The sequence below is a fragment of the Phocoena sinus genome, chromosome 4 (assembly GCF_008692025.1).
Source record: "Phocoena sinus isolate mPhoSin1 chromosome 4, mPhoSin1.pri, whole genome shotgun sequence".
Lineage (NCBI taxonomy): Eukaryota > Metazoa > Chordata > Mammalia > Artiodactyla > Phocoenidae > Phocoena > Phocoena sinus.
The window spans coordinates 25,644,866-25,666,893 of NC_045766.1; positions in this window are offsets into that span (position 1 = coordinate 25,644,866).

Below are 22,028 nucleotides of genomic sequence, written 5' to 3' on the forward strand. Positions count from 1 at the left end.
GGAAGATGGATAGAGTCTTATAAAGGAACATTTTCTTTGTTGCAGTAGTCGCACTTCAAAATTCAGTCTTTGGAATCTCCATAAGTATTGTCAGGTATTTACACAAAACGTGTTCAATGTAGTTCTCAATTAAAGGAAACTTTAACAATGATTATTTCCTGGTGTTAGAATTATAAATTTGAAATCTTCAAACTTTTAATGCATTTTCTATAATTGATTAGATTTTACATTCAAAAAATAAATATAAATTAAAAGATGATTGAGGGATTTCTGTATCCCTTATTTTTACTTAAAGGAACAATAAAATAATACAATGATGAAAGTATAGAAAAAAAGAGTAAGAGAGGCCAAACCCATAATCAGCACAGTGAAGTCCATTTAACATGGGAAATAGGGAAAATAATTACTAATTCAACATAAAATTTTTACTTTAAAAGACTTTCCCCAGAAGTACATATATTCAGTTACTTTGTATGAAAGTTAAGGTTATACTTTGTATGTACAATGAATTTGTATATGGTACACATGATACAAGGTTTTTCTTTATTAGGTCTGAATATGTCTAAAATATTCCAATAATGTTTAGTTGGCAATTAAATTATATTTCTAGTATTTCCATTTTCTTTAGACACAGGCTTTTTGCAGTCACATATGCTGTATCAGAGCATGATTTAAATAAAAATAGCACAATACTGAATAGTATATTCCATTTCTACCTGGTTATAAGTCCCAGGGAATATCTTTTGCTAACATTATTGTTGTTTTAGTAAATGAATCTGGATATAAAATTTCCTTTCCAGTGATGTAATTTCAATGGACAGTTTAATAGAATTAATGCCCTTCACATTAGCAAATCAGGCTGCTTAAATAGTTGCTGAATACTGAACATAGGTCTTCCTGAATAACAGGATTTGTAAAGACATACAGCTCTATAAATTCACCTTGTATTTTATCAAAATTGCTTGCTCTCTCCTTTTCTACAAAATATATTTAGATATCATCATGCCTCTCAGTGGAGTTGAAACAATACATAGAGCCCCAAAATAGTGTTGATTTCCATGATGACAGGAAAGATTGAGTGAAAATGTTAGGAATATTCATAAAACATTTAATACCTCACATTTATGGAAGCAGAAGTCCATTTACTATAATGGCCATCTGTAAAAGTAGGTTCAGTTCAGAATACATGTTTGGCTAGGTCTACAATTAGTGGTTTTGGTAATGATTAATTTATATGTGGTTATTTTTAAAATGTTTTTTCAGAAGACACTGGAATCAAAGCTCACATATTAATTAGTTTCAAGAAAGCTCTGGAATGGTCCAGTCAATGCAGTGCATCTCTGACGATTAAAATATTCAGGTGCCACCATGTGTTACATGTTTCAGCAGAGCAGTAAAGCAGAGACATAAACAATTAAAAAAGAAAAAGAAAAGAAAAAAAAAAAAAGTCAGGGTAGGATGCGGAAAGGAGCCATTCTCAGCCCTTTCAAGGAGTAGGATCTTTTATTTTGGGTTCCAAAGGATATATCCTCACTGTGATCCAGATAAAATCATCCCCTTTTGAAGAGTCTGCAGGGAATGAAATTATCTGCTCAATATTGTTGGCCTCCTTTCCATTATCTAGGTTTCAGAGTGAGGAATAGCACATGCTTCTGTAGAGATGATAGAGTAAAACACTAGTAAGATAAATTAGGAATACTCAATTTCAACAGTTTCTGGAATGTAGTAGAAATTAATAAAATACATATTAAAGGATAAAGAAAATTGTTACTACAAACTTTTCTTATCCAGTAAAATAAAATTTGTCTTTGATTCTTAAATACTGGCAAGCCAATTCAAACTCAGGCTATTCTTCTCTTTTCTTATTATATCATAAAGTTTCTAAAAGAGATCTATACCTTTGATCTAATAATATAACCATACTCATGGTTTTAGGTGACAACTATCGTTAAATTTGCTCTAGAAGCTTCATTAATTTATTGTATCATTTAAATAGACATTCCCAGAAATTCAGTACAGAGATAGTTGCAAACTGGTTTCTGAAGTATTGACAGATAAATTATCTCAATTTTAATATTTTAATATTTTAATCTCCCTAATCTGTCCACATATATGGACTGAAATGGACATTTTATACCAGACATTTAAACAAATAAATGAGGCCTGTGCACTGGATTAGTAAACAAAGAAGAAAGATGCCCCAATACCTGTCCCTCCTATGTTCCTACCCCTAAATCCAGTGCAGGATAATGTGTGGTGATGGTGGCATGCACCTGTGTGCATTGACTGGGAATGCAAATTTAGACGATTCATTGACCACAATGGTAAGAATAGAGTTGTGTGTTGTGGGTTATTATTACTTATTCATTCAGAAATATTTACCTAATGCTTACCATGAGTCAGGCTTCATTCAAGGAGGAAGTATATACCAGTTGAAATGTTTTCTCTCTATAACAGGAAATCAGTCCTTTTAGGGGAGCTGCAGCCTCCCCTTTTCATCTGTTATCCATCAGAAATGGGCTTTTCTCATATTCTTTTCCTTCCAGGCTGTTTTGTCACCAACAAAGGCTTAATTTGATCTAAAATTCTTTCAAAGGAGAGTGTGACTTTGACATTCTTGTCCCATCTTATTTGGGAGAACAGGTTTTCTGACATTTGGGAATAAAATCATCTTTTAGGAAAAAATATGATCAGGAAAAAATTATCCCTGAATCATTTAGTTTCATGAAGCATGTTAAATCTAAACATCCTCAATATTTAAATTTGAACATGTTCATTTTATCAGTTCTACAGCATACAGAACTTAGTTACAGAAATGCTAATCCATACATTTGTAAGAATAAATTTAACAACTAAAATTCACTATTTGTTTACCATTCAATTTTTCTTCAGACTGAGATGATTTATTCAGCAGTGTGTTCAAATTTTGCTTCTGTTAGTTCATCACTGGGAAAATAAATAAATACTCCGAGGTAAGCAGGGACCCAATTTCTTCTGTTGGAGAAAGGAGTGACAAACATGGAAAGTGTGAGGGCTGGAAAATACACTAATGCTTAGTCAAAATTGGAGATTAGCGCCACAGACAGGTCATTTAATTCATCCACCCATCCATCCATTTATTAGTTTATTTATGTTTCTTTTTTGTTCTTAATGTTTTCAAGTCAGAGGCTTGTAAACTTTCTGATTCCTTAGAAATGACTTAGGATTAAATCCATTTATTTATCTAATATTTAACAAAAGTTTAATGATTACAGTATACCGTGTGGCAGGCTCTGCTCTAGGTGCTGGGATACAGCAAGGAACAAAATGAGCAAAGAACCCTGCCTTCGTTTATCTTATATTTTAGTGCTGGAGTCAATAAAAATAATTTTATTAAATTCATATCGTGATAAGTTCTAAGGAGAATAAAAATAGGACTGATGATGTGATGTGTCAGGAGGTGAAGAGATTTCAGGTGGGGTGACTACTGAAAGCTTCACTGAGAAGGTAACTTTTTAAAATTAATTTTTATTGGAGTGTAGTTAATTTACAATGTTGTGTTTCTGTTGTACATCAAAGTGAATCAGTTATACATATACACACATCCACTCTCTTTTAGATTCTTTTCCCCTATAGGCCATTACAGAGTATTGAGTAGCATTCCCTGTGCTTTACAGTAGGTTCTTACCTATTTTATATATAGTAGTTTATATATGTCAATCCCTATTTCCCATTTTATCCCTCCGCCCCCTTTCCTCCTTGGTAATCATACATCTGTGACTTTATTGCTGTTTTGTAAAGAAGTTCATTTGTACCACTTCTTAGATTCCACATATAAGTGATATCATATGATATTTGTCTTATAATGTCATTTGCAGGGCATGGATGCACCTAGGATTGTCATACTGAGTGAAGTAAGTCAGACAGAGAACGTAACTTTTGAGAAAGACCTTAAGAATCTAATGATCGTCTCTAATAAAGCATATACTTAAGTGCTGTAACACTGAATTTTCTCACCAATTCCTGCAAGAATCCAGAAAGATAGGACTAACTCCCTCTCACAGAAGAGGAAACTGAGGCTTAAAGAGACTTGCGTATCCTCTTGTAAGACCTATAGCTAGGTTGCAAATATTCCGTACTCCATAGCCCCTACTCTATCCCTCTTTGCAAGAAGCATTTGCTTTCTCTCTGTACTGTGCATTAAAGCGCTTGCCAAGCAAGGTAATAGACACGGCTATATTTCCAGTAGCTAGTACTGTCTTCTTAACTGCCTCTTTGGATGAAGTTTTAACAGCTTCTGAGCTTTCCAAGGCCACACAGCTGCATTATAATCATTGTTCTATCTCTAGAGGAAGTCTTGAAGCAGGCATCCTTAAAGCTGCTGATATACTGCCTGTTTGGAAACGGTTGGATTGGATTATCTCAATGCAGTTTCAGGCAGAGCATTTGTCCTTCAATTCTTATTCACGTATGGTGAACTCTTTCAGAGATTCAACAGCTTTCCAGATATTGCCATAGAGACTTCATTATTCTTCCTTAGAAGACAACTGTGACACATAGAGTTTCAAATATTTTTATGGATGTAGGCAAGCCTACAACATATACTCTAGGAACTTAAAAATTCTCCAAGCTTCCCCCAGTAATAACCTTAACTTACACTATGATTTAAATTTGTCATTAATTCCATGTTTTCTCACCACATTATTTTAAAATAGTAATGGGTTATAAACCAACATAAATGATGCATCTTAGAAGTGATATAATGTTTATTCTGGGCACTCTGATAAGTTGTAAATTTGCCTTTATTTTTTTCTTATACATTTTTTCCTTCACAGTTTTTTAAATATGATTTTGTTATTTAAATGCTCTCATTAACTGTATTAACATAAGAACTGTTTATGGCACAGGGAAATTTCATTTTTGGAATGCTCTATAGTGTCCCCCCTTCCACCAAATCCTAATAGTGTGGATATGTGTCTCCTTCCTGCTTCTCTCTCCAGACATGTGAAATCTAGTTTATAAAATAGTTCTTATCCTCTCAACAGCTAGAAATATCATATGTAAACATCATAAACTATTCTTATACTCTTCTCTTCAGAACTGATGAGCAAAATACCCAGTTTCTATGCTCTTTTAGCATTAACATACTAGTAAAAGCACGAATTGATTTCCATTAAATGACAGGCTATAATTTAAAAATATTTTAAATGAATATTAATTTGTTATTACAACCACAGTTATCAATAGGCTAAATTTCAGGGGTTTCCTTTTAAAAAGAACAAAAAAAAACAATTTTTATTAGCAAAACTTTAAATCTAATTTTCATGGATAGTATGATAGCAGCTAGATTTCTTTAGTTGTAGCATCAATGCATTTTCTTTATTTTTCTTCCTTAATATATTCATGGATTGTTTTTTCCTTTAACATTCACATTGCTTTAACCACTACTGCTTTGCTAGATTTCTTCTCATCACCCTCTCTCCACATACTAGAAAATGTATTATTCTTATCAAGAGAAGCCTGTATCTAAATCTGTCTGCACATTCTCAATATGAATGCTTTTATGACAAATTATTCAAATGGTTATATTCATAATTCTGCGGGTTATCATTTCAAAACTTGAAATGAAAATGAATGTGCCTGCTGGTATTCTTTTTAGTGACCCTCATTTCAAAGAAATACTATGAAAAATCTTCCATGTCTTTTCATCTTCCAAACATGTAATAAAATTTGCTTATCAAAGAGAATTAGAAATTGAAAGGTCCTGATTGTTCAGAGTTCTTATTAGTCATAGTCATTAGTCATTAATGTTGCTACACAGGATTTAGAGTTAGATAAGTTTTCTCTGATTTGAAAATGAACTACTAGACCATGCTGAGGTGTTAAGTGTGCTGAAGTATAAACTTCTATGAGTGTTTGCCTTTTTATAGGAGTTTTCTGAAAATCCAACATCTAACCCAAACTAGTTCTTAACTGTCAAATGTGGCAAACTAATAGGAGTACTATTGTATGAGGAAATGTTAATGTTTCTTTCTTTTTCTGTCTAAATCCAATTACTCTTTGGGCAGTTCAAATCCCTGTTGGCGTTTCTGTTTTCCCATTGGGCAGAATAAGTGAACAACAATCTAGTTCTAGATCATCTAGTGCAAGCACCTTTATTCGGCCCATAAAATATTCCATAAATTGCACCTTCCCCAGAATTATCAGAAAACAATCTGGATCATATTAATGAACTACACTTACCAAATCAAAATGACAACTCACCAAACCAAAATGAGTAATTCCGAACTCTAATGCATGGTGTGTTTTGTTTACCTACACTATCTCCATCATTCTCCCATAGTATTCCAAGATCATTCCATACTGAACTATCAGTCCTCATATTTCTGAATGATACTCTAATGATTGATCTCCTAAGATATTTTCTGGGAGTCTGATATAATGACCACATTCTCCATGTTCACCTGGCTGGTGCCTGTTCACACTTCAGAACTCAGCATTAAAGGGTATCACCTTAAAAAGTTTTTCTGCCTTCACAAGTTGTAGTCTTCCGTGCTTATCTATGTATAGTATATACTCTGTTTTTAATATCACACTTTTAAAAGAATAGAATGTTTGTTTTTCCTGCAAAATGAAAAACTATGATAAAGTTTTAAAAATGCATCATTCTTCTCTATATACCTAGAAAGGAGCTTAGACCTTGACCTGAGTGCTCAGTGAGAGAAAGAGAAATATATTTGATTTTTGATTTAATGTTCTTTACACCATGTCTTGTATGTGTCCAAATGTCCCCAGCAAGCAGTCACAAACCTCATTCTAACCTCTGAACTTTTAACTTTCTGAATTCAATGCCCTGTTCTCTATTGCTTATGCTAAGAAGTCTGAGGTGATTTTCTGTAATTCTCTTCCATAAGGGGTGTTAGAGAATGCTAATCAAGCAAGAGGAAGCAGTTGTGATGTATGTTCACAATAATAAATAACTCCCATTTGAGTCATGAGTTTTACTGATAGCAGTTATCTAATTTTCCTGTCATTTTTTTCAGATGAGGAACAGATGGTTTTTAGTGTCATGAAAATAAGAACTGATGGAATTTAGTATTAAAATTTTTAATGAGTTTCATACAAAAGCCCCAGTAGTGTACTTCCGTGGAGTTTGTTTGTTTGTTGCAAGCTTCACAAAGCAAGTCAGCCCCTGCAACCACGTGATGCCTCTGGCAGAGTGGTAGAGATGTAATTGATTTCCTTTAAGATGTTTTGGACTTCACTATAAACATAAAGCTACTAAAATATTGCATATGCTTACCTGTGGGAAGAAATGTTAAATGTTTTTCCCTTGCGTGTGCAAATTTGCAAAATCACCTTCATTACATGATTCGGCAACATGGACTTTAATAAGTATACTTAGCCTCAGTGCTTGTGGAGTTTTTACAGAGGCATAATCTGTTTGACGGATGCTACGTACAAAGACTGTGGTTTACATTCCCTTAAATGGTTTTTCCTTCTAATCAGTAGTTAATTTTTGGCAAAGTATCTCCCCATATAATCTAGACCATTTATATATTTGAAAGATTCTTTAATCAGTTTCATTTTTGGCAAATCATTTCACCATATATTTCAGATTGTATATTTGAGAGACACTTCAAATTTTGGCTCACTTTATCTGTAAAGTCTTTAAACTGGGTTATAACGGGAAGACTACAAGTACAAAGAGCCATATAAAACATGACTTTCTACATGTCAATATTTGAACGAAACCATTCAAAAAGATGCATACTTTACCTATAGAGCTGTACTTTCCGTCGAATCAGATAATTACTGCTTATCTTGTCTGAATCCAACCAAATGCAGGCTACAGATACATCATTTGTTAAATATCTAGTCTTTTCCAGCCCATGAGAAAGCTTATTCCAGGGTTGATGTGCTGTGTGTAGAGTTAAATCACCTGCATGCATCATGCCAGCCTTAATTCAACCCTGTCCCTCACCTCTCCACACTACAGTTTATCCATCTGTAAAATTAGAACCATTGTACTCTCAAATTTTATTTGCTCTTTTAAAACATATATATTTAATGTATTGTAAATGAGGCAAGATAAAACATCTCTTTTAAATATGAGGTCAGGTAACAATAGAATCATTTGGCATGTCACTAGAGTCTCACACATAACTGATTTAGTACAGGTAACGTGGTGTCAGAATGCCCTGCTTGAGTCCTGCAGATCTTGGCTCCTAGTATAAAAAAAAGAAGTTAACTGAAAATTGTAGGAGAAAATGTAATATTTCTTTACTCCTTTAATCTAAAATAGAATAAACCTTAGAAAATAAAAATTCCAAAATACCTTTGATTTCAAACTTACAGAATTCATATTAAAAATGTAATCATTATGCTGAAATGTATATGTGTATGTGTAGTATTACTCTGTAATGCAGACTAACAAAAATGTATTTATATATGTTTACTGGTAATTTAAATAATAAATGATAATTTTGAATTATAAAATCATTTATCTTCTACTTTAGAAATATGCTGATTTTCTGAAATTTTCTTAGAAAAAATCTTGTCTAAATCAGATTTTCTTTCATTTTAATATTTTTTAAGAGAGTGATGTTGATGAGTTGATACTGATAATGACAGTGAGGAAGATTATTAAGAATTGATGTTTGGGGCTTCCCTGGTGGCACAGTGGTTGGGAGTCCGCCTGCCAATGCAGGGGACACGGGTTCACGCCCCGGTCTGGGAGGATCCCACATGCCGTGGAGCGGCTGGGCCCGTGCGCCACAACTACTAAGCTTGTGCTCTAGAGCCCACAAGCCTCAACTACTAAGCCCGCATGCCTAGAGCCCGTTCTCCGCAGCGGGAGAGGCCACCGCAGTGAGAAGCCTGCGCACCATGACTAGAGAAAGCCCACGCGCAGCAAGTGAGACCCAATGCAGCCATAAATAAAAAAAAAAAAAAATTGATGTTTGTTAGAAATACATTAGATTTCAGGCAATATCCAAAATGTTCACGTGTTACCTCGTTTAATGCAAACAATAACTCCGTAAGACAGATGCTAATACTAACGCAATTTTAAAATCATGATACTCAAGTACTGAAGTTAAGCTTTTTGCCAAAGGTCAGCTTATAGGTTATTGTGGAGTTAGAATCTGTACCCTAGCTGCTGACTCTGAGGAGTTTCACCAAGGTCTCTGTTTTTTTTAATTCAATAGTTATTATATAAATATTCACACAAAAAGATTCCCAACATCGTTAGTTATCAGGAAAATACAAATCAAAACCACAAAGAGATATGACTTCACACCCACTACAATGGCTATAATAAAACAGACAATAACAAATCATTTGTAAAGATGTTGCAAAGTCAGAGTCCTGATACATTGCTGATGATAATGGATAATGGTAGTTTCTTTGGAAAACTGGCAGTTCCACAAAATGTTAATAGTTACCATATTACTGAGTTATCCTTCCCATAGATATATACTCAAGAGAAATGAAAAGATGCATCCACACAAAAACTGGTACACAAATATTCAGAGCAGCATTCTTCTTAATAGCCAAAAAGTAGAAACAACTTAACAACCATCAATCAATGAAGGGATAAATAAAATGTGGTCTAGCCCTTCAATGGAATATGTATTACTCAATAATAAAAAGAGATGAAATACTGATACATGCTATAACATAGATGAAATTTTAAAACATTATGCTAACTGAAAATAGCCAGTCACAAAAGGCCACATTTTGTGTATATGATTCCATTGCATATGAAATATCCAGAATATGCACATTTATAGTGACAGAAAGTAGGTGACTGGTTGTTTAGAGCTTCAGGGAGGGAGGAATTGAGAGTGATTATTAATGGGTACAGTGTTCCTTTTGGGAGAGGATGTAAATGTTCTAAAATTAGGTTATAGCGATAGTTACACAACCCTGTGAATATACTTAAAAAGCACTGAGTCGTACAGTTTGAATGGGTGGATCTTATAATATGTAAATTATATCTCAATGAAAATTTTAAAGAGAAGTAAGTTGTGAAACACAGAACTTGAAAAGAGGAAGTGGATAGAAAAAAACAATATATTGTAAAAATTCCTAATTTTGTTTAATTTTTTTCTTTTTCAAATTTAAGAAAATATAACACTAAACACAAATATAAAAATTGAAATTTCATCTCTGAATACTTATTTCTTTGAAAGGAAGGTTAATGTCAAGATAATTACCAAACATGAATAGTTGTGAGCTTTTCCTCCCTAGCTGCTAAGTAGTAATGATCAATAAGTTTATTCTTTTGGGTGAAAATACTCCTTCTCCAAGGATTGAGTTTTTTTAATTTTATAATGAAAATTGGCCCAACATTAATACAGAAGTAAATCACAGAATACTTTAACTTGATATTTATGTCTCATTGCACATAACCCTATAGTTACTACAAGGTACTTGTGTAAGTAAAAATTGCTACGTACTATTTTAAGATACCAGTATTTTAGCTAAAGATTATTGAACAACAGTCACTGTAGAAATCACCCCCAAAATTTCATGTAAGACAAATTGAATTCATTTTTATATCAGCCTGTAAATTTAAGTGGTTTAAACACCTTAATATTATAAAATTAAAAATTAAAATCAGCAATGTAAGCAAATATGATATCCACAGTAAATATTTCCAAAAAGAAAATTATGCATTAAAATTTTAAAATAAACTTTTTGATAACCAGTCTCTTCTTAGCCTTCCTCTAAAAAAGTCTGACATTTTGAATTTTCACAAATATTTTTGTGATGAAAAATGATTCAGTTTATCATATAAGATCAAAACTCTTGCAGACAAATTTTTTGGAATCCTGATCTATTTATTTTTCAGTTTAAAATATAAATTAAGGTAAACTAAAATAAGTTAACTTGAAATGTCAAAATGTATCCACTTCTACCAAGTTTACCTAGAGTTAACTTGAGTTGCTGCTAAGGACAAAGACAATGAATGTAATAATGATTTTTGTTGCTCTTTTCCCACACCCTTTTAATTGCATAATAATGTACATTTTAATGGAATCTTTTAAGTTGCAGTGTAAATACATAAATAATATAATTTTTAGTTTCTAAGTCAATTCCTTTGTCTTTAGTTATTATTTTCAGTTAATTCTGAAGTGGTTCATATTCTTTCTCTCTTTCTCCATTAAAGCTCTAAAACACGGTTTCTCTTAGGAGGAGCTCACTGCCAGGTATAGCATGTGTATTTAGAATGATGCTAATACAAATGTCAGCATTATTCCAGGTATATTTAAGCCTTCAAATCAATTCTAAACCATTGGTTTTTATTTTTTTTAAAGGAAATTACAGCATTTGAAAAATCTCATCCATTTTACAATCACTTATCACATTTTTTTTGTCCCTTCTATTATCACCCCTCTGTAGTCTTGATTATATCTATTATACTTCCCTTCTAGGGGAAAGACAGCAAACTACTGAAAAGAGTACTTCCATTAAAAAACAGAGAAGCATTACATTAAAAACACAGTTATGAGAGAGAACAGCTGCATTTTCATTATTATTCTAATTTATTCTCCCTTTATTCACTCCAAGCCTAAGTGTCAAGCATGGGCTGTTTTTTCCATATGTATGTTACAGCATGTTCATCATATTGCTAACTTAGTCCTAGTTCAGAATTAAGTCAACCAGAAGAAAAAAATCTGCCCTGAAGGATTGGTGTAATTTAAATGGCACAATTTGTTCTCATCTATGTATTTCTTAGGTTTTCATAATACTAGGGTATATCAGCAGTTTTTGAAATCGACATTATTAAGTCACTATTATAAAGGAAATATTAAGTAGAGCTATACAAGCATACCTGTTTTATTGTACTTGGGTTTATTGCACTTCACAGATACTGCATTTTTTACAAACTGAAGGTTTGTGGCCACGCTGTGTTGTCAGATGATAGCAGTTTTTAGTTAAGTACTTTTTAATTAAATTATGTACTTTCTAATTAAATTATGTACTTTTTTAGACATAATGCTGCACACTTAATAGACTACAGTATACTGTAAACATAACTTTTATATGCACCAGGACACCAAAAAATTTGTGTGACTCTATTATATTTTCTTTTTTGCGATGGTCTGGAACTGAGCCCATAATATCTCCCACATATTCCTGTAATCATAGTGAAAAAGAAGAGAAGTTTATAATGACTTTATGAAGGAAAAACATATTGAAAATAATTCTAGGAAATATGTTGAATTGAAAATAATTCTAGACAGTATGTTGAATTCAGTGCATAGTTTAAATCAGATAAACAAATATTTATCAGGAATTAATAGATGACATTATGTGTTCTTAGAATTATGATGTATTTAATATAGTAAGGACATTTATGACTTTGAGATCTAAGAAGAATTCAAAATAGTAAAAATAATAAAATGGCAATGTTATTTATAATATAAGTGATTAGCATCTTTAATCCTTAAAAATGAAGTAATAATTTATTTGTCTGAAGCACTTTACCTATTATGATATTATTTACATGTTCATCTCATTTCTTAAAAAAAAAATAATTATAGGAAAAGAGAAAGGGACTATTCAGAATTTGAAATCTCTCATCTTCAGTTGTGTTCACAATACCCAGTGAACTGAAAGAAGCAGTTAACAGAAATAGAAAAGGCTTTTTATTTTTCTTAATTTAAAACTATATCCAATGGGGAGAGGGCGTGGAAGAGGGATGGATTGAGAGTTTGGGATTAGTGGATGTAAACTATTATATATATATATATATATTGAATCACTTTGCTGTACACCAGAAAGAGTAACACAGCATTGTATATCAACTATGCTTCAATAAAGTAAATTAAAAAAAATTTTTTTTTAATCTATTTTAGACCCCCCCCCCAGAAAAAAAAAAACTACATCTATTTAATTCACATCTTCCAATCTCAAAGTGGTCAACTCTTTTATACTTCTTATATAAACTCTCCTTGATATACTGTAGCTTCAATTTAACTTTCTGATGTGAAACCCATTTCTGTTCTGTCAGGTCTAAAATTAGGAGGGCAGGACTTACAGGAAATAAGTCAGTGTTCAGATTTCTTCCTGGTGCCAAATCAAAGTTCTCCCACAAACCTGCCATGATGTTTACCCCAACTGTTTGTGGTAGTCATTACTGAATTTCACTAAATATTTGTTCTCCTCTCTCAGTGCATTGCTATACCTCTTGATTCTCTTGTGACTGAGTTGGACCTTGAATAGGTGCATTAATTGCTGATATGCTTTGTATGTAGGGTCCTCTTCTTTTGTTTTCTTGCAACTAACACAGTTAGAGATGGTGTCTGCTCTCAGCCTTGGTCTTAGAGTGAAGACAAGTGTAGCAGAGAACTTACCCAATCAACGATGGATGTAGAATGGGTGAAACATAAATCTTCTTTCTTTTCCCTTTTTTGGTTATGAACTAATAAAATTTGAGGTTTTTTGCAATTTCAGCAAACCTATGTTACAGAAACTAATGAACAACTATTAGGGTCATATTTTGGATTATTGTTTCAAGAGTTTTCCAGCTAAACCAACTCAAAATCACACTGGGAAAAATTAATTAAATTTACTAGTTTTGAACTAGCAGCAAGAATGAAATCACAAACTTTTACAAACTCAGTAGGAACTATAAAAGTTATTCTAGCCAAATTATGCATTTAAAGCCTTAATGGCCTTTAAACATAAACGTAAACATTATCCAGACTAATCTTATTTCACTCACAGATCAGAAATCTTATTTTCACTGATGCCACTTCTTCCAATGTAGACAGCTTTCACTGGTATAAAAGGAATTTCCTTAAATAAATCCAAATCTTTCTAGAAGCTTCTATTCTCTTTTTCCTGTTATATTTCTTTTACCTATAAAGAACAAATGCAACCCTACTTGGTTATATAAAACTCTCCAGGTGTCAAGTATTTGAAGAGAACCAAATAACTTTAAATGCCTTTTTTGTAACTCTGTGCTGAATCCATTCCATTTTCTCTACCCGTTTTCAAATGCATGCTAAGTGTAATACAGCAGCAAAGTCCTATTTCTTCTTGAATTCTTGAAAGCATTTTTTCACTAATATAGCCTAATTTGCATATATTATTTTGGTAACTACTTAAAAAATAAGCCATCTTAAATTGCTAACTTTAACTGTGCTTGTCTTCTAATATCCCTAATTCTTTTATTAAAAAAAAAAAAGTTATCCAATTTAAGCCATACCTCCCCGACTCCTTATCCTTAGGAAATTTGTGTTTGATTCTAAGGTACATATCCAAATTAAATATTATATTTTAAAATTTGATCTGCAATTCCATATTCTTATTGAAATATTGAACCATGATTCTGTCAGAGATTCTGTAAGCAATATGTTACCACTACAAGCATTACCTGTTTTTCAAATTTGTTAAGCATGCATTCTGAACTTACATTAATGTCTGATAAAAATGTAGAACAGAACAGATCAGGACCTTTGACAAATGCCTTCCAGGGTGATCCCAATTGATCTATGAAGATTCATTAATCCTGAATGTTATTATTAATCCACATAAATATTCTGGTCTTCACCATATTTTGTGGCATTTGGTTCCCTAAATCCCCAAAGGAATTTTGTCACAAAAGATTTCAAAGGAATAGAAATAGACTTAGTGAATTTGCCCGGGTAAATTGAGGATTAAAAGAACAAGTGTCCTGCATAGGGGCTTGTTTAAGGTGGTCAGAACAGCACTGGTGGTATCTGAGACATAGGAGATGTTAAGAATCATTTCTTGCTTGTGTATACAAATTAACTGGTGAAAAGTCAGAGAAAAGTGAGATGTATAAAAGGAGATAAAGGAGCAAAAGAATGTGTGGAAAGCACCCAAAACCAGCAACAGGGAGTCAGCAAAATTACTTCGCAGATAAGAGGTGCCAGTTCACATTGTTTAATGAATGGATGGATGAATGAAGCAAATGTTCTTTGATTCTTTTATAAAGACTAGAAAGTTTTCTTCAGTGGAAATTTTTAGTCATCCAGGTAAGGTATAAGGTAGCTCTTTGGATATACAGGTCTCAGTACCACCTGAAAATTTTATACCTGAAAATTAAGGTAAAATATTATCAGCTTTGCATTGTCTCCCTATTGGAAAATGAACATTTTTGTAACATTCTTTATTGGCTTGTACCTGACTATTTTAAGATTATTCTGTTCTACCTGTCTGAAGAAATTGTTATACTTAAAAATTTTTTGAAGTATTCTACTAAAAATATTTACTGAAAGATCAATGTAAATGTGGATCAGATTTCTGAAGAAGTACCAACTCATCCAATCCAAAATAGTCAAAAAAATTATAATAAAAATCCTCCATAATTCTATTGCAAAATTAACACATTTGAATTCCACACTCTACTCCCCCATAACAATATAGATTTTATTTTCTTTCATTCCATAGTGACTTTATGACCTTGTCCTTTACAAATGTTTTATTTTTTTATCACAACATTTGTAACAAAATGAAATTGTTATACCAGGAAAAAAAAAGTTATCAGCATAAATCCTGAGGGACTTGTACCCATGGATGTACTTTGAAATAAGGATAAAAAAATAATGCAAAATCATAAGCTATTCAAGCCAGTTAAAGTCACTATTTATTTTTAAGGAAACCTTACATTTAAAATATATTAGTTTTCTTTCCTTGTCACTTTGTCATTGACTAAGTATAATATCAGGATGGACACAATGGAGGTAAATGGAAATTTCAAGGGAAAAATTGCCTTTCTTGAAGAGTATGCTTCCCTCATAAATGGTTCCCTCAATTTATGAAAATAAAAATGTTTATTATTTTCTTGGAAAGTTCTTATTATGGTGAAAATTGCTGAAGTCATAATGTTTGCCATAAAAGCCTTTTCATCTGAGATGCTAAATGGAATATTGAAGCAAAAGCCTTGTGGAAAAATCCTAGAGGAGTCATGTAACGTTTACCATCTGCTCATTCTTTGTGATCTGAGGCCATGCAATTTTCTGCAGAAAGAAGAAATGGAAACTTAATACATCTTATATACCTAACAGAGCTGCTCTCTAAATGAACCTAAGATATATAGCTGAGTGTATTTAAATTTTAAAATTGATTGAGTGAGACTTGTAGCTGAAAATTCATTCTGTTCTTGATTTACCAATTTTTCACCTTATGCCTTGCAGCAAATTGTAAATATTTAATTTTAAATTCAACTCAGCTTATTGGTGGAGGACAGGGGTGGGAGGGAAGGGCATTAAAAGTGAGAGAGACAATGGCATTTTATGGCCAGTAGATTTAATATAAGTAGGACTCTCAACATTATAGGGGAAAAAAAAGGGCTATCAACAATACTCATTTAAGAAAGACTTTTCATATTAATGAGGAAGTGAATTATGACTGAAGTGTAAAATCTAATAGGTGAAACAGGAAAAATGACTTGCTTTTGTTTAAATACATTCTAAAATTGGTTTTCTCCCTGTATGAACCTTCACATATATTCAAAGTAAGGTCCCTGACTGTACATGAAAGACACGCAGGTCAGTACAGGTCTTTACTCCTCTGTTGCATCCTCTTCTGAGTCATTATGCCTGACACTAGAAGACATGTTACTTAGCCAGTTCCACAAACCAGAGACCATCTTAGCGGAAGGTGAAAGCTGATGCAATCATTTATTTCTTTCAATATTTGATAATGGACTAATGAAAATGAGAATTTCCACTTATTAGAATTCCTGTGTCTTCCAAAGCCAATGATTCCATACTGAACAAAACAAATTGAAAGCCTTTGTTCCAAAAAAAAAAAGAGAGAGAGAGAAAGGAAGGAAAGAAAGCAGAAAGAAAGAGAGAGCAACCACTGTTTAAAATTAGTGAAAATCAACATCAACAGTAAAACTTGTAGAGAGAACTACTGAAGTGATTGAGAGAAGTTTCAGCTTTTAAGATATCAACCTTTAAACTGTAAATTTTGTCTTCTTGGAAAAGAATACCTGCCTTCAAATCATTTTCTTTGTATAAGGAATATGTAATTCGATCCACTTTACTTTTTCCCATATGTAAAGAACCTATCTTTCTGATTGACTCTGGAACACACTTAGAATTTTGAGAAAATAATCTTTTTCAAGTCCAGAAGATTTATGGAGTTTCTACTGACACAAAGCATCCCACTGGGAAATGGAGTGAACTATAAAAATGGAGGTGACTAGGAATAAATAGAAGAGAAAAGTTGAAACTAAATCATGCTACTTGAAGGCATGTGCCTTTAGGAGTCAAACCATATGAGAAGAGCATGTATTAATTCCAGATAAGTTTCCACAGTGGCAGCTGTAAAAAGCAGTGAATTAGCTGCCAAATCTTTTATTGTTTCTCAAGCAATTTTATTTCTAGTATGTCAGAAACTAATTTTGTGGAGAGAATCATCTCTATTTTCAATGATTTTGACCAGTAAAACAAGCAATAAACCTGTGAAACTGAGGCATCATTTCACCTATCCAGAAACCTCTTATGTACTTATTAGAGCCAAGATGTTTGTGTGATTTTAATTCTCAGTCAGAGGACCTAAAACTTACCCTCTGCAATCTCCTGAGATAGAAGGGGTAGCATTTTCCTTCTAATAGAAGTCTCTTCCCTTCAAAGGGTCAGCTACTGACAGAGTCCAGGGCAACTGCAATGCTGATGGGTCATTTATAACGTTGACCATCAGAACATAAAGTCCCATATCTTTCCCATGGGTAGCATAATTCTAATTAGTCTTCTCCTATGGGATCTGTGGTTTACTTTGTTGTCTAGTGTATGTCAGGGGTAGGCACCATTTCTATTTCTGTACCTGCACCTCATTGTCATAGAGGCAGAGAGAGAGCTAGATAGGGTTGGGATTATTAATCACAAAGTTACTGAAGTGCTACAGTTGCCAGCATGACCACGACCTCTTTTTCATAATGCTCTAACTAATCATGTAATGACGTTGTATATGAAATACACTGAGTATATCAAGTATATGTCAGCAGAGGCAGGACAGGAAACACTGGGTCATTTTCAAAAAGACTAATGCCTGAGTGAGAGTTTACACTGTGTTTGATGCTGAGAGTCATGAGTGTAGCAGGTTGGGAGAAGAGTTGAACTTTGCTCAGGATGTAAGTTGGGAGGAGGAACCAAATGAGTGCCTTACAAAAATGACAGTTTGAGTTTACTTTGAGGATGTTAACAAGGGATATACCTATCAACTCAGAAACAAAAGTTCAAATCTGGTCTCTGTCTGGCTCAGAGAGGGTCATAAATTAGAGGCTTGAAACATGCAGATTAGAAAGAATGAAACTAACTCTTAGGAATGTTGTAAAACTGTCTAGATTCCCATGAAAGAATAAGGGTATATCTAGTTCAAAGTGTGCTGCTTCAAACACTGATATTGCACAAATGGTTATTCCAGCAATACTTGGAAGGTTAATATCATTTGAAAAGATATTAGCCATAAGGAATGTTGAGAGTTAAATGTGTAATTATTTCAGTGATCCACATCTTGCTAATACCCCAGATAGGTTTTGCATAAGGTGACTGCTGCTGCAGTATTAAGTTTCCCATTCCAAATCTTGCTCTAGCTATTTCAAGTACTTAAGGATGGATGAGAAATAAATGTACATGAAAATGGTCCCTTACAAGAATCCCTTAATGGAGAAAATCAGACTTTTTATGATAAAAGTTATCTAAAAATACATCAAATATATATCAATTAAATATATATATCAATTAAAAATACATCAAATATATATTAATTAAAAATTATTTTATATGACTAACCTCTAGTAGTAGAGTTTAACAAGAGCTATTTCTATTATTATAAAAATAATACATAGTCATTATAAAAATAGAAAGTAAAAATTATAAAGGAGGGGAAAATAAAAAATAATTCTTCCACCAGAGGAAACCACTAGGTATACATTAGCATATTTTATTGTAGTAGTTTCCTTGTGTGTTTTATAGTTTTAAAGAGAAACACTGTGATGGTTACATAATGGGATATACAACAAATGGAATGAGATCTATATATGGCAATATGGATAATTCTCAGGAACATGTTCTTGACATTAAAAAACAAAACAAGTTGCAGAACATCACATATTATAGTATGATATCATTATGATACCATTTATATAGATTTTTAAAAACCTATAAGAATAATATATAACATATTTACATATGCATGGTATACATACATATATAGTGTGTGCATATAAAATAATATAATACAATATAAATTACTAGGTCTTTTATAATTTCTTTATAAATTGATTTTACACAGATTGATTGCTTATCTTTTTTACTATATATCTTTTAAAAGACTACTGATCATTCATTTGCATTTTAGTTTTTGGTATCTAGCACTTGCATGTCTCTGAACTTTCTTGCCAACTAAGGATAGCATATGTTGGGAAAAATGAGGTGAAAGCAGAATTCTATTGAGGAGTCCTAAAGTAAATTCACAGAGTCAATATAATTTTCAAAATCATATTAACTTTTTAATATGATTTTCAGATCATATTAAAAAGTCAATATGATTTTCACTCTCCTTTGCCTGGTACTACCAAACCACTGTTAAATCCCAACACCTCAGTGTTAGTTTAACTATTCAAAAATAACAATAATATATATATTTACTTGTTGACTGTACCACAGAGAAGATAGAAATAAAAGATGGGATGGTTTGAGGTGTAAGGCTGTATTCTCAAATGAAATTAGATGCTTGTTAGGGAATGTTCTTTTTCTTATCCTTTTAATTCCCTTCATTTGAATATTATTTCTTTTTTGTGCTTCCTTTTAAAAATTTTTCTTCTTTCAGCTTTTATTTTCCTCCTTTTACCCTTTACTATCTTTTTAGATGTCCAAGAGTTTGGAGGAACAAAAAAAGTTAAGAATGATCTGGGGCAGTGGGATGAAAAACTGAAGTATACCCTTTTAACTTGAAGCTTGAAAATAGCTGTAAATGTTAAAGTATTAAATAATAGAAACAAAAGAAAAGAATAAATATAAGACCAATAACTTTGTTAGAAATAAATCACAGATATGATAAATGGGACTGAAAAATTCAAGGAAATTGTCAGAAAATTATACCTTTTGTGTGTGTGAATGATTACTAGGATCATTGTGTATATTCACTGGTTCTTTCAAAAAGAAATGAAAGCCATTTGAAAGGTATAGGGACTTATCTTCTAATACAAAGAACTACTCAGGTCTTTCCATGTGAAATGATGACATTCACCCATTTTCTCTGCTCTTTTATTTTTTTCAAAGTACCTGGAAGAAAAAAATTAAACTTAAAGAAAAAAAGACTTTGTGTAGACTTGTCAGGTGTAACTTTATCGAAGGAGGCAGCTTTGCACGTTGCTATTAAAAAGAGTTTGTCAAATGTTAGGAAAACAGTTGAATCCTGAAACAAAGGGAAAGTTTTTTTTTCTGTTTGTTTTTTTTTTTGCTTGTTTGTTTGGTTTTCTACATGAATCATCCTGATTAGTATAATATTCAAGCAAAATATAATAATGCTAAGTTTCTTAATTTAGTTGAAAAACTGAAATATTTCCAACCAGGTTACCTGCCTGTTTGTTCTCTTTCAAAAATTAGTCCTCAAATTTAGTAGTGAATCAAAATTAGACAAGCAGTTCATAAGCACTTTTTGTGTGCCTATAATACTCTGACTGTTGGGTTCCATGACACACACACAAAGTTCTTTGGAAGGGAAACTAAAAGCAAAATATGAATGCCTTTCCAAATGTGTCTACATTGTATGTGCTCTCTGATGAACTATATATAATGTTAGCAAGTTACAAAATTTTAGAACTCGTTGTATACTGTCAACTGAAAAAATGCACAATCTAAAATTTTGAGTTAAGTTTTATTTGGGGACCTTACTGAGAACTGTAGCCTGGGAGAGAGCCTCTCAGATAGCTCAGAGGAACTGCTCTAAAGACCAAAGATGTAAAGGAGTAGTCAGGATATGAGGGAGTTTTCGCTGAAAAAGCAAAAACAAAAACATGTAATCAAACATCAAAAGATTACTGCTAATCACAAACACCAGACATCTTAAGTTAATGATTTGACTGCTTTTCTATAAATGGGAAGATGCAAGAGTCTGGACTCATTGAAATTATTCCTTAGAGATGCACCTTAACTATTCTGGGCCAGTATCTACAGCATAGACTGCTTCCTGTTTTTCTTCAAACTGAATTCCCCTCAGGGGGCACCATGGCAGGGGCTGGGCTGGGGGAAGGTGGGCAGACAGCTGCAGTGGCTGATAACTTGACGGCAGGCAACATTCCCTTTCCACAGTACTTAGCAACAAGTGTAGTACATCTGGAACAATGCTTGTGGAAAGAAAACTCTTCAATTTCCCTCATAACTAAACTAGCACATTGTTTTGTTATTGCAATTTTTCCTAAAGCAAACATCTGAGAAAAATAAATTTTGCTAAAAGGCAAGGCATTTAAAACACAGGGAGTATCAAAGAGTTGATTTTCTTATTACATTTCCAATCCAACTCGGCAAGTTTACCCTAGGTTTCTATTAAAGACGTATGGTTTTAAGAATATACTTCTTTATATCTGAACAATAATAAACATTGTTTAATAATCAATAATAATCAAACATTTTTGTGCACAAACCTACTGCTTTCTAGAGGCTTAGACTACTATGTCTTATATAAAAACTATGTTTTTTTTTTCCCAGATACATAACTAGACTATATTTCCCATTGGATATATCATATGTTTGTGCTATAACTAAATAAACAATATTAGAAGTGATGGGAGGCATGGCCCACATAAATCCTCCGTGGGTAATCTTCCATACTCTCTGTTTCTGCTGGTTGATTAGAGAGGATCCACAAGCACCCAAATGGTTGAACTTGAAGTTCTGAATGACCACACAGAATATTCCTCAACCAGAAACACTTACATTGGACTGTAGTGTGAACTAGAAATAAATATATGTTGTAAATACAATAAATGTTGTATTTAGCTACTGAGAATTCAGGTTTTATCTATTATATTAACTAGTGTTACTTACCTTACA